This window comes from Kogia breviceps, chromosome 1, assembly GCF_026419965.1.
Source record: "Kogia breviceps isolate mKogBre1 chromosome 1, mKogBre1 haplotype 1, whole genome shotgun sequence".
In the NCBI taxonomy this organism is placed as follows: domain Eukaryota; kingdom Metazoa; phylum Chordata; class Mammalia; order Artiodactyla; family Physeteridae; genus Kogia; species Kogia breviceps.
This window is the reverse complement of record NC_081310.1, coordinates 181,092,977-181,107,684: the sequence shown is the minus strand read 5'-3', so window position 1 is coordinate 181,107,684 and position 14,708 is coordinate 181,092,977. Positions and strand designations below refer to the sequence as shown.

Genomic DNA, 14,708 nt, shown 5'->3' with positions numbered 1-14,708 from the left:
GGATGGTATAGATCCTAACCTTGGGGGGTCCACAACCAGAACAGATCAGATTCCAGATAATCAATTATAAGAATCAGAAAAGAGCTTTTGTCATCTGACAGTCTCCACAATGAAATTAAGTTGCCAATAGTGATTCTACTGATCTGCAACAGGACATAACTTCTCCAGTCCTTCCCTGATGGAGGACTGTTAATGTACAGCTAAATACTGCCAGTATCTATTAACACTGCCAAAGTTTAGTCTTTAAATTGACAGAATGAAAGAATATCAAGGAAAATTTTACACATTCAATATATCAAACATGATGCCAAGTACCCTGTGCTGTAAGATTCCCTAGTCCTTTCTCTTCTACCCACAGCTCCCTTTCTCTCTCCCATCCGGTTCAACACACCTGGGCCAAAAGGCTCTTGAGACAGCAGGAAGTGGAGCAGATCCGGAAACCTTCCAGTTACTGTTTCTTATCCTGTCGGCTGAGCCCCTTTCCCTAGGAAATCCCCCAGCACTTTAGGTTCATGCTGAGCTATTGTTTTAGAGTTAGATTACCAAATTCCTAGCTTTACAAGGACAGGAGGAGGTTTTTTATCCAACAAAATGGATATGACTACAGCCAAGGCACATCGGGCTGGAACTGTTTCCCTATCTTGTGAAACTAAAGAAATTTAAAACAGCCTAATGGTTTTTCTGCTAGGGAAAATGGCAAATTAAATGGTAAAGCATAAAGGTAACATACCCAAGTCCCCAAGATTGCAAACTCCTCTTTAAAAAACAAAACAACAACAAAAAAAACAACCCAGAGGTTTACTTACATCAAATCTCAAAACACCAGCTCATCACCAAAAAAGTTGATTGTGAATACGAAATGCTTAAACCAAGCTAAACATCATAGATCTTAAAAGTGAACCAATATATTGTCTGACCAAAAGAGAAAAAAAAATAGCCCTTCAGGCTCAAAGAGGGAGTAGAACCCTTTGGAACAGACTGCTCCTTGTTATGGACATTCTGATCTGCTAAGAGTAAAAATAAAACAGGAAGCCAGCAGCTTGGGAAACAAGATTTCCTGTCACCAACAGCAACAGCCTAAGAACCAAGAGAATCAGCTGTTTGCTCATAACTTAGAACCTCCCTTTAATAGTCACTGTGTGGCAGCTGTTCCTATCTTTGGGGTGCAGAGGTGTTTCCTGAATGTTTGTCTACTGTCTAAGGAAATAATTTTCATTCTGTTCCTCAGCTAAGTTCCCCTTTGACTAAACAGGTTTTCTAATCCAAACTCTGGACTTTCCCTCCCAGTCTACCTCTTCTCCTCTTTTACATAATCTAAAGGGTACTGGGTACTAACATGCAAGCTTTATTAACTCATACTGAAAAGAGAGTTTAGAACAGCAAAGGAGGCAAGGTGTTACAAATAAAAGAACCTCACAGGACTCTGCATCCTCTGGATGCCCTTAGACTCCCAAACTTCAAGCTTTTAGGAAGAACCAGAAATTCAGGGATACAGCCAGAGATGAGTGAAAATAGCCACTATGGCTCCCCCCATTAGCAATCATTTCAGAACTTGTTCTAGCTTCTTAGAGGAGCTACAGGAGCCAGATCCCCTTGAAATTCTGTGCTGAATGGCCACTGACAGGGCATTCCAGACATTCTCTTTGGACACCTAATGGAAACTGGATTCCAGATGGCTAGGTAAATGTCAGATTGGGGGTGGAGCTGGGGAACCCCTCTGACACCTTGCTACTTTAGCATTTATGCTTTCCCAAGTACCTTGGGTAAGTGGACACAAATGGAGTCAACTCTATGTCTTCTGGGGTGGGGGAACCAAGTTTTCAATAGCAAGATAGCTACCTCTTGCCAAAAAAAGCCAGCTCCCACAACCAGCTAGAGTACTCAAGAAATTACAATATGTCAATATCTATCAAGACAAAACAATTAGAAAGTGAATCTGCTACTAAAAAAAAGTCATTTTATATGTTTCACAGCCACCAGAGAAAGACAAGATTCCCTATTACATGGAATTACCTGCATCACTGCTCATTTTTCTTTTGGATAATCAGGGTTAGTTGTATTATGCCAAAGAAGTATGGAATTACACATGATCTGAACCATAATACTAATTTGACCAAGGAAAAAGAAAACCCTCTATTCCAGTGAAGATAAACTTAGAAATGGGGTAAAGACTTCCAAGGCTCTTGACTCAACTCAGCTTCAAGTTGTGGAGTTAGACATACTTCCCTTGTGCCCTAAGTCTTGACACCTTACTAGCTGTGTTATCTTGGGCAATTTTCCTAGAGACATTAAATAATGTAACATGTATAAAATGTCCACTACAGGGCTAAGAAAAAAGGTAGTTATTTTTAGTTCCATGGACCTCAGGTAAATCCTCCTGTAAAATCAATTTTATTCACTGACATATATTTTAAAACACTTTTAACAACAGACATATTATGTAGTACAATACAATATTCACATAAATTTAAAGATGAAATCCTAGGGGCTTCCCTGGTGGCGCAGTGGTTAAGAATCCGCCTGCCAATGCAGGGGACACAGGTTCAAGCCCTTGTCCAGGAAGATCCCACATGCCGTGGAGCAACTAAGCCCATACGCCACAACTACTGAAGCCTGAGCACCTAGAGCCCGTACTCTGCAACAAAAGAAGCCACCACAATGAGAAGCAAGGAAGGGTAGTCTCCGCTTGCCACAACTAGAGAAAGCCCGCATGCAACACCAAAGACCCAAAGCAGCCAAAAATAAATAAATAAATAAAATAAATTTATAATAAAGAAATAAATGTGTGTCTATATATTTTTTTTTATTTTATTTTTAAAATTTATTTATCTTTCGCTATGTTGGGTCTTTGTCACTGCGCACAGGCTTTCTCTAGTTGTGGTGAGCAGGGACTACTTTTCGTTGTGGTACGCAGGCTTTTCATTGTGGTGGCTCCTCTTGTTGCAGAGCACGGGCTCTAGGCATGTGGGCTTCAGTAGTTGTGGTTCACAGGCTCAGCAGTTGTGGCTCACGGGCTTCAGTAGTTGTGGCTAGCAGGCTCTAGAGCACAGGCTCAGTACTTGTGGTGCACAGGCTTAGTTGCTCCACAGCATGTGGGATCTTCCCGGATCAGGGCTCGAACCTGTGTCCCTTGCATTGGCAGGAGGGTTCTTAACCACTGCGCCATCAGGGAAGCCCGAGAAAGCTCACTTCTGGTTTCGGGACTTAATTAAGCTCAGGTTCTTGATGGCTCATTGAAGAAAATATTCAGTGAGAAACAAAGTGATAGGTAAGAAGTGGATTTATTTAGAGAGAAACACACTCCACAGAGTGTGGGCCATCTCAGAAGGTGAGAAAGGCCATGTGTATATATTTTTTAAAATAATAATAAAGTTGAAACCCGAGACTTCAATGAAATTTGTGGGGTTTTTTTCTGGAGATTGTTCCCAGCCATGCTTCTGGACCTCTTGAAGAACATACATTCTCTTTCTCTACTCTTTTATACTGGGTTCCTCATTTGAACCACAAAACAAAGAAAAGAATTTGAGTGACTATTTCCTCAATTCTCTTCAAGAGTGTAAACAACTAGGACCATTTCAGATGCACTGGAAAAAATTTAATACATTATATACAATGGATGCCTAATAGCATTAGGGTTTAATTTTCTTATGGGAATGCAGTTGAGAAAAGCTCATCTATCATCAGTAGTCATTTAGTGGAAAATTTGTGGAGCACTGGGTGTTGACGAACCACTAAATTAAGGTAGTGACATCGGAAAATCTGCATTTTTAGATAAATCATTCTAACCGAAGGAGGAAGCTGTATTTGGGCAGGAGAAGACTGGAGGTAAGAAGACCAGTTGGGAAACTCTTCCCAGGCTGAGACGGAGACAATAGAAATAGAGAGGCCCACCACAGCTAGCAAATATGAACTGAGAAACCACAGACAGGCTGCAGGGGTGAGTCCAACCCTTCAGCCCTATCTGTTGCTCTCTCCTGATAGTTTTGTACAGTTATACTCACAAAGTGATAAAATGTATGTTTCTTTATTAAAAGTATTATGAGGGAGTTCCCTGGTGGCCTAGCGGTTAGGATTTGGCACTGTCATTGCTGTGGCCTGGTTTCGATCTCTGGCAGGGGAACTGAGGTCCTGACTAATAAAAAATTAAAAAAATAAAAATAAAAGTATTATGAAAAGAGCTAAATGCTAGTTCCAGTAATGAAAAGAAAGTGAAGAAAACCAAGAAAGTAGTAGTCCTTGTCTGGAAAAAGAAGTTTGGACACATGAAGGTGGAATGCCCTGTATTTATAGAATCAGTAAAGTTCTTTTTCAGTTATACTTTATTTTGATTAGGGAAATTATATGCTACAGAGATATTTGCTAACTTGGGAGTCTGAGAAGGTCTTACCTTGGGGGATGTTACATAGGAGAGGAATTAAATTAGAACCACTGAGAAGATAAAAGTTACAGGGAAGTAGATTTCAATTAAGTTAGTTCCTTTTAATTAGAGCTGTCCTATATTAGAATGGGTCTCTTCAGAAGTTATTAAGTTCCCCAGTATCATCCTCTGGATACCAGCTATTGGGCATGTTGGGGGAGAGACTCCTAGACTGTAAGAAGATGATGTTGAGAGGTCAGACTGGATGACTTCTACAATGCCATTTAAATCAAAGATGATATAATTCTCACTCTGGGCTTCAGTTTCCTCATCTGCAAAATAAAGAGACTAAGCTAGATGATCTTTAAGAAGTTCTAAAATTCCTGGATTTGCTTCTACCTAAGCTGCCATAACCTCTTCACTTGGCCAACAGCCACTTGCATTCTGAACCAAGGCCAGAGGGAGGTCTAGGGACTGTAGAGAATGGCGGATCATGACCATGAATCAAACCCTTCACCAGATCTAGATTCATCTAGTTACCAGGATGGCGAGGATCCAGAATGGTAAAAAGGACAATCCAGACAAAGCCCTGGGGTTATTTACACTCTGGGAGCCTCCCAAGCCAATCTGGGAGTTGGCTACCCAAAGAAGCCCAAAAGAAAAACTGGCTTTGGACCAGTTCCAGACATCCAGCCAGACTCAGCAGCAACCCCCATCTTTACTCCTGGCTATTTTCAGCCTAAGAAACTTGAGAATGAGTCTGAGAATAAATAAAAGACTTCAGGCATCCCCTCCTAGCTATGGCCTGGAGTACACTGACCAGTCTAGACTGCCAGTACCATTATGGGATTCAGGCTTTGAATTGGAAACTGGATGAGGTGTTCTTTGAGGTCCTTTCACAACAGTAAGATTCTACAAGTCTTTATATTTGAAGTTATCGTGAAATATTTATATATCACATTTGGTCAGCGTAAAGGCAAAAGGAGACTTTGACATGTACCCTACACTCGGAACTCTCAACTGTTCCCGACAGCCTGTAGCAGGAGTGGGGTGAAGTAGGTGAGAGGTGTAGGGATTGGGAGGGTAGAAGAAGGTAATAAAGGAAGGCTGCATGTGAGAGGGAGGATGCACTCATCTGTACCCTACACTCTGAATTCCTATTAGTACCAGGACAGAAAACAGATGACTGCTCATTCTAGCAATGATATGTACTACTAGCTATTTATTATAAATAAATAAACAATGCTTCATTTAGAGCCACGGTCACTGATAACACCTGCAGATTTCTATGGCCACATCCAAAAGCAAGTATATCTGAGCTACAGCAAAAACCGTAACAACAGAAATGCTTCTCAAGGCAGTTCCTCTTTGAAACATACCCCCAAAATGCTGATCAGCAGTAGCAGGGGATGAGAACATGTGGGGATATTGTATGTGTGGCAATTAGGACTTCTGCTTTCACTTCAGCATTTCCCACTGTTCTATAGTTAACAGCACTTTGGATGGGGGCATATAAGAGCTTTGCTTTGTAGGCCAGTTTCCTCTTTCAAGAGATAAATTTCTTTATGTTAAAGAATGTATATTTCACAGCAGTTCAAGAATCTCAACTGAAAAGTCAAATAATCATTTGACTTCAAAATAATACACAACACACAGGTTTACAGTAATCTAAGTCTGTCTGTTAAAATGTTTATAAAGAAGTATGAATTTACTGTTGCACATAGCAGTCCTCACTATCATGCAACAATCACAAGGAGGAATGCCACATTACAGACTTAAGCACCCACCCACTTCCTATTGAAATACAGGGTGGGGCTAAACCTACAAATATAACCAGACTCTCTCCAAACATAAGAAGTTACTGATAAATCAGTTTAGGTCACTAGAGTAATGTTCAAAAGAGCTAGCAAGACAAATGGAACTCCTAGGGTGGACAAAGAAACTATCTGACTGGGAGAATCAAGAAAAAAAGCTTACTTGTGATCTAAAACCAGGAGAAATTTCCAATTTCACAAAGGAATGACACCAGCTATGGACCTACATTCAATAAACGTAAAGCTCCTTCTTGTCCTAATTTGGTTTTGGGAAAGCAGCCCAGGGAAACAGGACTTCCAAACTACCGTATCTTACTCCTTGAACACACTGTATATCAAGGACCATTCACATCTGGTAATTCCATAACTTTCTATTATCTTTTGGGAGCAATACCACCTTTTGTTCTTACTTTTATTACTCTTCAGGCTCTAACCATAGCTTTGCTCTTAAAGCTAAAATTGGGGGATAACTTTTACTTCAAAATTAGTTTCTTCTAGTATCAACTATTCCATAGAAAACTGCCTTTTATTTTTAAATTTATTTATCTCTTTTTGGCTGCGTTGGGTCTTCGCTGCTACGCGCGGGATTTCTCTAGTGGCAGCGAGTGGAGCTACTCTCCATTGCGGTGCGCAGGCTTCTCATTGCCGTGGCTTCTCTTGTTGCAGAGCACAGGCTCTAGGTGCGCCGGCTTCAGTAGTTGTGGCAGGCAGCCCCAGTAGTCGCGGCGCACGGGCTTAGTTGCTCCACAGCATGTGGGATCTTCCCAGACCAGGGCTTGAACCCGTCTTCCCAGCATTGGCAGGCGGATTCTTTTTTTTTTTTTAAGGTACGCGGGCCTCTCACTGTTGTGGCCTCTGCAGGCGGATTCTTAATCACTGTGCCCCCAGTGAAGCCCGAAAACTGCCTTTTATATGGCCAAAATGAGGCTCTGTTTTTAGTAGGATCCGTCTGGTTGTCCAAAAGAAAATACACTTAAACTGTGAGTTGGAAACCTGGATTCTAGTTCTTAGTCTAACGATGAGTAGCAATTGGGGAAAAACTTTCAATTCATCTTTCTAGTTCGGCTGTGAGCTGCACTAAAAAAAATGCTTGAGAGGTGCTATATGAAACTGAGATTTTGTTTGCAAAGTATTCTGAGCTCCAAAGAAACGATTTATTAATGTAAAATATTTCCTGGATCTCCACCTTTTCCCAAGTTCCCTGTTCTAAGACCCCAATTACACAGAGTCTACAATGTTATCACTGATAACTTTCAGTAACAGACACAAAGTTCACTTTACTTTCCCAACCTAATGCCAATTTCTAGCAATACCTAATTCATCAAAATGGAATGGTCTAGGGGACTTCCCTGGTGGCACAGTGGTTAAGAATCCACCTGCCGATGCAGGGGACATGAGTTCGAGCTCTGATCTGGGAAGATCCCACATGACACGGAGCAACTAAGCCTATGTGCCACAACTACTGAGCCCGCGCTCTAGAGCCCGCGTGCCACGACTACTGCGCCTGCGTCCCACAATTACTGAAACCCGCGCACCTAGAGCCCATGCTCTGCAACAAGAGAAGCCACGACAATGAGAAGTCCATGCACTGCAACGAAGAGTAGCCCCCTCTCGCCACAACTAGAGAAAGCCCATGCACAGCAACGAAGACCCAACACAGCCAAAAATAAAAACAAATAAATAAATAAATTTATTTTTAAAAAGAAAAAGAAATCTATCTGCACCTCTAAGTTCATTGTAGCATTATTTACAATAGCCAAGATATGGAGGCAACCCAAGTGCCCATCAATAGATGAATATATAAAGAAGATGTGGTATGGGACTTCCCCAGTGGTCCAGTGGTTAAGAATCTGCCTTCCAATACAGGGGAAGCAGGTTAGATCCCTGGTCAGGGAACTAAGATTCCACATGCTGTAGGATAACTAAGACCACGCTGCAACTACTGAGCAATCGAGCCACAACTAGAGGTCCTGCATGTTGAAACTACAGAGCCCATGTGCCACAACTACTGAGAGCCTGCGCCACAACTAGAGAGAAGCCTGCACGCCCCAGTGAAGAGCCTGCATGCCCCAATGAAAAGATTCTGCATGCTGCAATGAAGATCCCGTGTACTGCAACTAAGACCTGATGCAGCCAAAAATAAAATAAATAAATATTTTTTTAAAAAATGAAATCTTGCCTTTGCAACAACATGGATGGACCTAGAGGGTATTATGCTAAGTGCAATAAGTCAGACAAATACTGTATGATTTTACTTATATATGGAATCTAAAAAACAAATGAACAAACGTAACAGAAACAGTGAGCTCCCCGGTGGTCTGTGGTTAGCATTCGGTGCTTTCACTGCTGTGACCCAGGTTCAATCCCTGGACGGGAAACCAAGTTCCCACAAGCTGCATGGCATGGCCAAAGAAAAAAAAAAGTAACAGAAACAATTATAGATACAGAGAACAAACAGGTGGTTGCCGGCGGGGGGGGGGCAGAAATAGGTGAAGGAGGGACTTCCCTGGTGGTCCAGCGGCTAAGACTCCATGCTCCCAATGCAGGGGGCCCAGGTTCGATCCCTGGTCAGGGAACTAGATCCCACATGCCTCAACTAAGAGTTCTCATGCTGCAACTAAATATCCCGCATGCCGCAACTAAGACGCAGCACCGCCAAATAAATAAATATTTTTTAAAAAAATACTAACTCACTAAACAAAACAAAGTATCAAACCTCAACAAATGAGCTCACAAGATTATTAGAAATGTGTCAATAACTCACACAAGCCTTAATAAAGTCTTCTTTATTTTTAAGAGCTTCCTTTATTTATAGCCAATAACAGAAAAGAGTGATTACCAGTTGGTGGTTGCCAAAAATTTGAGATGAGGATAGATACAAAATGCATTCCTCTCCAAGTACATGCACTTGAGTAGCTGGAAGGAAGCCTAACCTGGACACGTGCTACCATACGGGAACACACAGTGGGTTTTTATGGAAGTGTCTAATCCCAGTTTACTACCTTACCCAGGCATGGAGAAAATGGGGTTAGGTTGTAACCTTTCTTTCCTGGTTCTTGCAAGTAGTCTACTGCACTGGGTTAAGCTCCCTACAGACAAGGCACTGGAGCACCCACTGGTGGATTAGATAAAGAGGCAAGTTTGAAAATGAGGGAGGAAGGAGATAATCAGGGCCAAACAGCACGTCAGGCACTGAAGTCAGTCTCATTTCAACCTGCTAGCTCTCTAACTATGCGTGTTAATCTCTATGATATTTCTCTTTATATTTCAAGCTTCTCTTTGCAGTAACTACTCCCTCTTTGGGATAAAAAGGCCAAAAAAGAAACCAGTTTTACAACAAATGAGAAAGGCCGGGGGAAAAAAGGTATAGGAAACAACAAAAAAGGAAATTCAGCAAAATGTTTTGCTGACAGCTCAGGGCAATACACAAACACACCGTGTGGTCATGGAGCAGACAGAAGCAGTAGTCCTGGATGTGACTACCAATATACCAACTTAAGTGAGGAGAGAGACCTAGCAATCACAACTACATCTGAACACCAGGGAGTGGAATTATGAAGCAAACTGCCATGAAATTCCACATCAACTATTCTATTCTGCCAGCTGTAACAAGAATTCATTGCTGAAAAAGGGTCACACACTCATCTGTCACTAACAGCCAAGCTGCCAGCAACTAAAAGCAGCAAAGGGCAGCTGTACATCTACTTCCTCTCACAAGGTCTATTCACCATTCAAAACATGGGATTTATAAGGAAAAGTCCTTAAACAGAGTGAAAAGTAACTGCCCATTTCTTTTCTTTCTACCCTCAGTCTACTAGGTTACCAAAGCCCTCAAAACCTAATAAGCAGTGATGTAGAGCAGCAAGAGTATGGACATTAGAGAAAGAGGTGTGGCTTTCAACCCACTACTGCCAAATTTCAGCTTTGGGACCTTGGCAAGCAGTCAATCTCTTAGTCTTTTTCCTAATCTGTTAAAATTAGTATAATGATCCTTAGTTTTTAAGGTTGTTGTGAAGAAAAATGAAATGATGCATGTATAAAATGCGTAACATAGTACCTAGGCTCAGAATAATTACAATAATAGTAGTAGTGACTGTAATAGTAGTACTAGCAGCAGCAGCAGTAATAGAAGTACTAATTCTACATCTATCTAGCACTTAGTTCTGGCACATAGTTAACCATTAAACAACACCATTAATAAGCTTCAGGTTGTATAAATGGCTAATTACTAATTATAGCACCCTTATCAATCAATGAATATTTATCAAGTAGACACTAGAAAACACAAAGAAATATAAAATCCCTCCCCTGACTCTAAGAGCTTATAATTTAATTGAGGAGACAGATAAAACACAGTTAAGTAACAACATAGCAAACAGAAGTTCAGTTATCAAATGAATGATGCAATGATGACGACAGAAAGGATGAAAAGATCACTTTGAACTGAACAGACTTCCTGGAATAAAGATCTGAACTGGGCAGGATCTGGATATAAAGAATAAAGAAGGGAAGTTTTCTAGGAAGTCTTGAATTCGACCACTAAGAATTTATGGAAAAGTCACAATTCTAATGGGCTTTTATGGTATTTCATCAAATCTAAAATGCATCATGATTCAAGAAACGTTAAAATGTAGGGAAAATGTACATCTCACAATCAATGAAATATAACATTTCTTTTTCTATGAGAGGGTGAACAAGATGATCTTTAAAAGTTCTTTCCAACACTGAAATGATATGATTCTATGACTCAGACTTACAAGAGAATATTCAAATTTTACCAAATCATTAACAGCATAGGAAGAAGAACTATAATAAAAATAAAAGAGACTGGAACCAAATTCCACTGTTTATTTGCAAAGCTAAAATGTTTACCTCCTAACTAGTATGTTCATATTTTCCTTTATATGTTTGAACATAGATATAACAGCTGTTTTAATACCCGTGTCTTGGTAATACCATCACCTCTGTCATTTCTTTTCTTTTTTAAAAAAATATTTTTTTTATTTATTTATTTTGGTTGCACCAGGTCTTAGTTGCAGCATGTGGGATCTTCATTGTGGCATGTTTAGTTGAGGCATGCGGGATGTGTAGTTGCAGCATGTGGACTCTTAGTTGCAGCATGCATGTGGGATCTAGTTTCTCAACCAGGGATTGAACCTGGGCTCCCGACATTGGGAGCATGGAGTCTTAGCCACTGGACCACCAGGGAAGTCCCACCTTTGTCATTTCTTAGTGTTTCTACTGACTGATTTTTCGCCTAATTATGGGCCACATTTTCCTGGTAACTTTTGATTGATTGGATGTTGGACATTGTGATTTTACAATGTTGAGTAACTAGCATTGCTGTCTTGGTTTCAAGAGTGCTCAGCTTTGTTCCTGTAGGCAGTGAAGTGACTTTTGGTTCAATTTGGTACATCTGAGGCTTGTTTTTAAGCTTTGTTAGGGTGGGTCTTGAGCAGCCTTTACTCTATTGGATCTTTTAGCCCCAGTACAGATGTGGCCCTTCTGTGATCTCTACTGGATGCTGTCTACTGGATCTCTGCTGGAGAGTGAGCCACATGGGCTCTCTCCTCTGGCTGGTAGGTATTCAAACATGTCCCTGCACTGGGAACCAGTTAGCTCATAACTTCCTGGTCCCTCCTTCCCCAACCTCCTGTAGCTTGACCCCACCAGGCATGTGGGTGATCCGCCAAGCCTCAAGAGGACCCTGAGAAGACTTCTAGAACAGTTTTCTGCATAGCTCCCTCTTTTCCAGAGCTCTACCTCACAGCTTCTAGTTGCCTCAGCCTCCCTTGAACTACAATTTCTGTCTCTTCAGTTCAGTAAGACTAATGTGCTCTGCTTGGGATCCCCCACCTTGCTCCATGGTTAGAATATACATCTAGACAGAAAGGGTAATCACAGGCCTCCCCTCCTTATTTCCCTTCTCCCAGCGATTAAAGCCACAAGCTTCCTGTTTAAGTCAGAATTGATTTCCACTCTAGTTTTGCAAGGTCCCAAATCATAAAGATGTACTGTAAAATTCTTAAAGTCAGATTAATTTCAATTTATCTTCAATAAGTGTATACCATGGAGTACTTTTAAAAGGAATAACAGGTATCCTGAAATCAAACAAATAAGAAAGCACTGCAAGTAGGTAGGATATCATCATCATACGCATATAACATATTTGAATAACATTTTTTTTTTTAATTTGGCTGCACCGGGTCTTAGTTGCGGCATGTGGGATCTAGTTCCCTGACCAGGGACTGAACCCAGACCCCCTGCATTGGGAGTGCAGAATCTTAACCACTGGACCACCAAGGGAAGTCCCTTGAACAACATATTTAATTAATTTTCTGAATAATCATAATTAATAATGGCAGACAATTTCTCTTTTCTTTTTTAAAGTTAATACTCATATAGGTGCTTATTACCACATTCAAAAATCAATACAGCTTGGTGAACCCAGAGGCAAGTTCAGTCAAGAGACTCAAGGATCCCCTGAGCCACTAGTTATATATGATTTGGGGCTGGTTAATCTCTCTAAGCCTCATCTGTAAAATGGGGAAAATAAAACCTACCTCAAAGGATGGTTCTAAGGATAAAATGAGATAACATACGTAAGCCTTCTAGAGAGGTATCTAGCACCCAGTAGGTACTCAATAACTGAGAGCTCTCATTATTGCTAATTCAAAGGAAAGCTGAGTTTGTTTGGACTTACCTCCTAGTGGTAATAAAATAATTTAAGGAGAACAGGTCAAATTAAACAGCACTGTGCATTACACAAAGGGCTCTCCTAATTGGTTCTCTTTTCTTTGGTCTCAGTGGAAACCAAGCAATAGGTGGGCCTCTTACCTTCTGAAACAGGTTCTCCGGAAGTGTGAAGACAAGTGCTGAGAAAGAAATGGATGGTCTCTGCTTTACCAATTTTAAGGATTAAGACAAAGGGTATCAGTCTTCCAAATCATAGTCAAGAGTCAATTCAGTATTTTCACTTTGTGTACTTTGAAAGCAAATAGTCTCAAAGGTACTATTATTTGGATTGTGGCATTTCTTAAAAATTAAAAAAAATTTTTTTTAAATCCTTTCATCTTAAAGGCCCAAGGCAAATGTCACCACTTCTAAGAAGTCTTCCTTGACTCTTCGTGTCTGAAGTCATTTCTCCCTCTCCGAAAGTGCCAAAAAGTATGCTGAACCTTTTATGGCAGTCACTACATTCTATATTGTAGCACAGATTTTGGGAGTGTATAATTCTTTAAATATAGGAACTGAAAAACAAAATATCCTTAAACCTAACAGAAACAGTAGTAACAGCAGCAGCTATTGGGAGCCAAGGGTGGGATTCTTAAAACTTCTTTGTATCCTGTAGTGTCTGCCGAAAATGTGCCAGGTATTCATTCACATTTTCTTGAACAAATCTAATCTTTAAAACACTTCTGAAAGGTAAGTAGCAACATTCTGATTTTACAGATGAGAGAACTAAAAAACTAAGAGCAGTTCTGTAACTTTATCAAAGTCACACAGTCAGCTTTTAAACCCAGGTCCATCTGTGTCCATGACACCACAACGACTCTTCACAAAACACCCAAACCAAGACTATGCCCATATTTCTCATTTTCATACACAAGTGCCACCAAACCACAGACCAGTTTCTTTCCCCTCGAAAAAAAGACTACGTGCTAACCTAAGAAAGTCTTCCTGACATATTTACCCTAGAACTGAAATGGTGTTAATGAGAATAACACACTGCTTTCTCCCTCTCTACACCCAGTTTTAGCCAGCTGCTCAGGGGCTTCACATCTTTCACTTTAAACAACATAAACACTGGCTCATTTAAAGTGCCAGCCTCAGATAACATGTTCAGATGCTACTGCCTTTCAAACAAACTCCTGTTTTCAAACAGCTAGGCATCTGGGATTCTGTCACTTCTGATGGGTTACTTTTACCTACGGGGTCCTTGAAAGTCACTAAGCTTCATTCTCTGTGCACTGTTGAGCTCATGAAATCTTGTCATCATGGACCGTTTTTTTTTTTTTTTTTTGTGGTACGCGGGCCTCTCACTGTTGTGGCCTCTCCCGTTGCGGAGCACAGGCTCCAGACACAGGCTCAGCGGCCATGGCTCACGGGCCCAGCCGCTCCGCGGCACGTGGGATCCCTCCTGGACCGGGGCACGAACCCGTGTCCCCCGCATCGGCAGGCGGACTCTCAACCACTGCGTCACCAGGGAAGGCCCCCCCCCTTTTTTTAAGTGCCTAATCTTTCATCTTCTTTTACAATGAACCACAAAACACATTCCTATGGTTACTTCCTAAACTGTATACAGTAGTCCCCTTCTCCAAGGGTGATACGTTCCAAGACCCCCCCCCCCACGGATGCCTGAAAATACTGAACCCTATATATACACGATATATTTTTTCTTCCCTTGTTAAGTCTAGAACTTTCACCTTTTCACTTAAAGGAAGAACTTTACGGCCTCTCTTTGGCATATCTGAATTGCCAGTATCACTGCTCTTACACTTTGGAGCCATTATTAGGTAAAATAAGGATTACCTGAA

The 14,708-nt window shown here is 41.0% G+C and overlaps 1 protein-coding gene across 3 annotated transcripts in view; it reads right to left on the bottom strand.

Moving 5' to 3' along the window:
• The window catches only part of WASF2 (WASP family member 2), a 72,132-nt gene that overhangs the window by 22,240 nt on the left and 35,184 nt on the right, over positions 1-14,708 (bottom strand). The window contains exon 1 of one of the 3 annotated variants that reach the window (XM_059036380.2): positions 807-1,009. The exons of 1 other annotated variant lie outside the window; for it this stretch is intronic. The gene's annotated coding sequence lies outside the window, so the exon portion shown is untranslated. Of the gene's footprint in view, positions 1-315; positions 368-806; positions 1,010-14,708 lie in introns of those variants that run through there. One more of the 3 variants, XM_067014073.1, reaches the window with a different exon arrangement.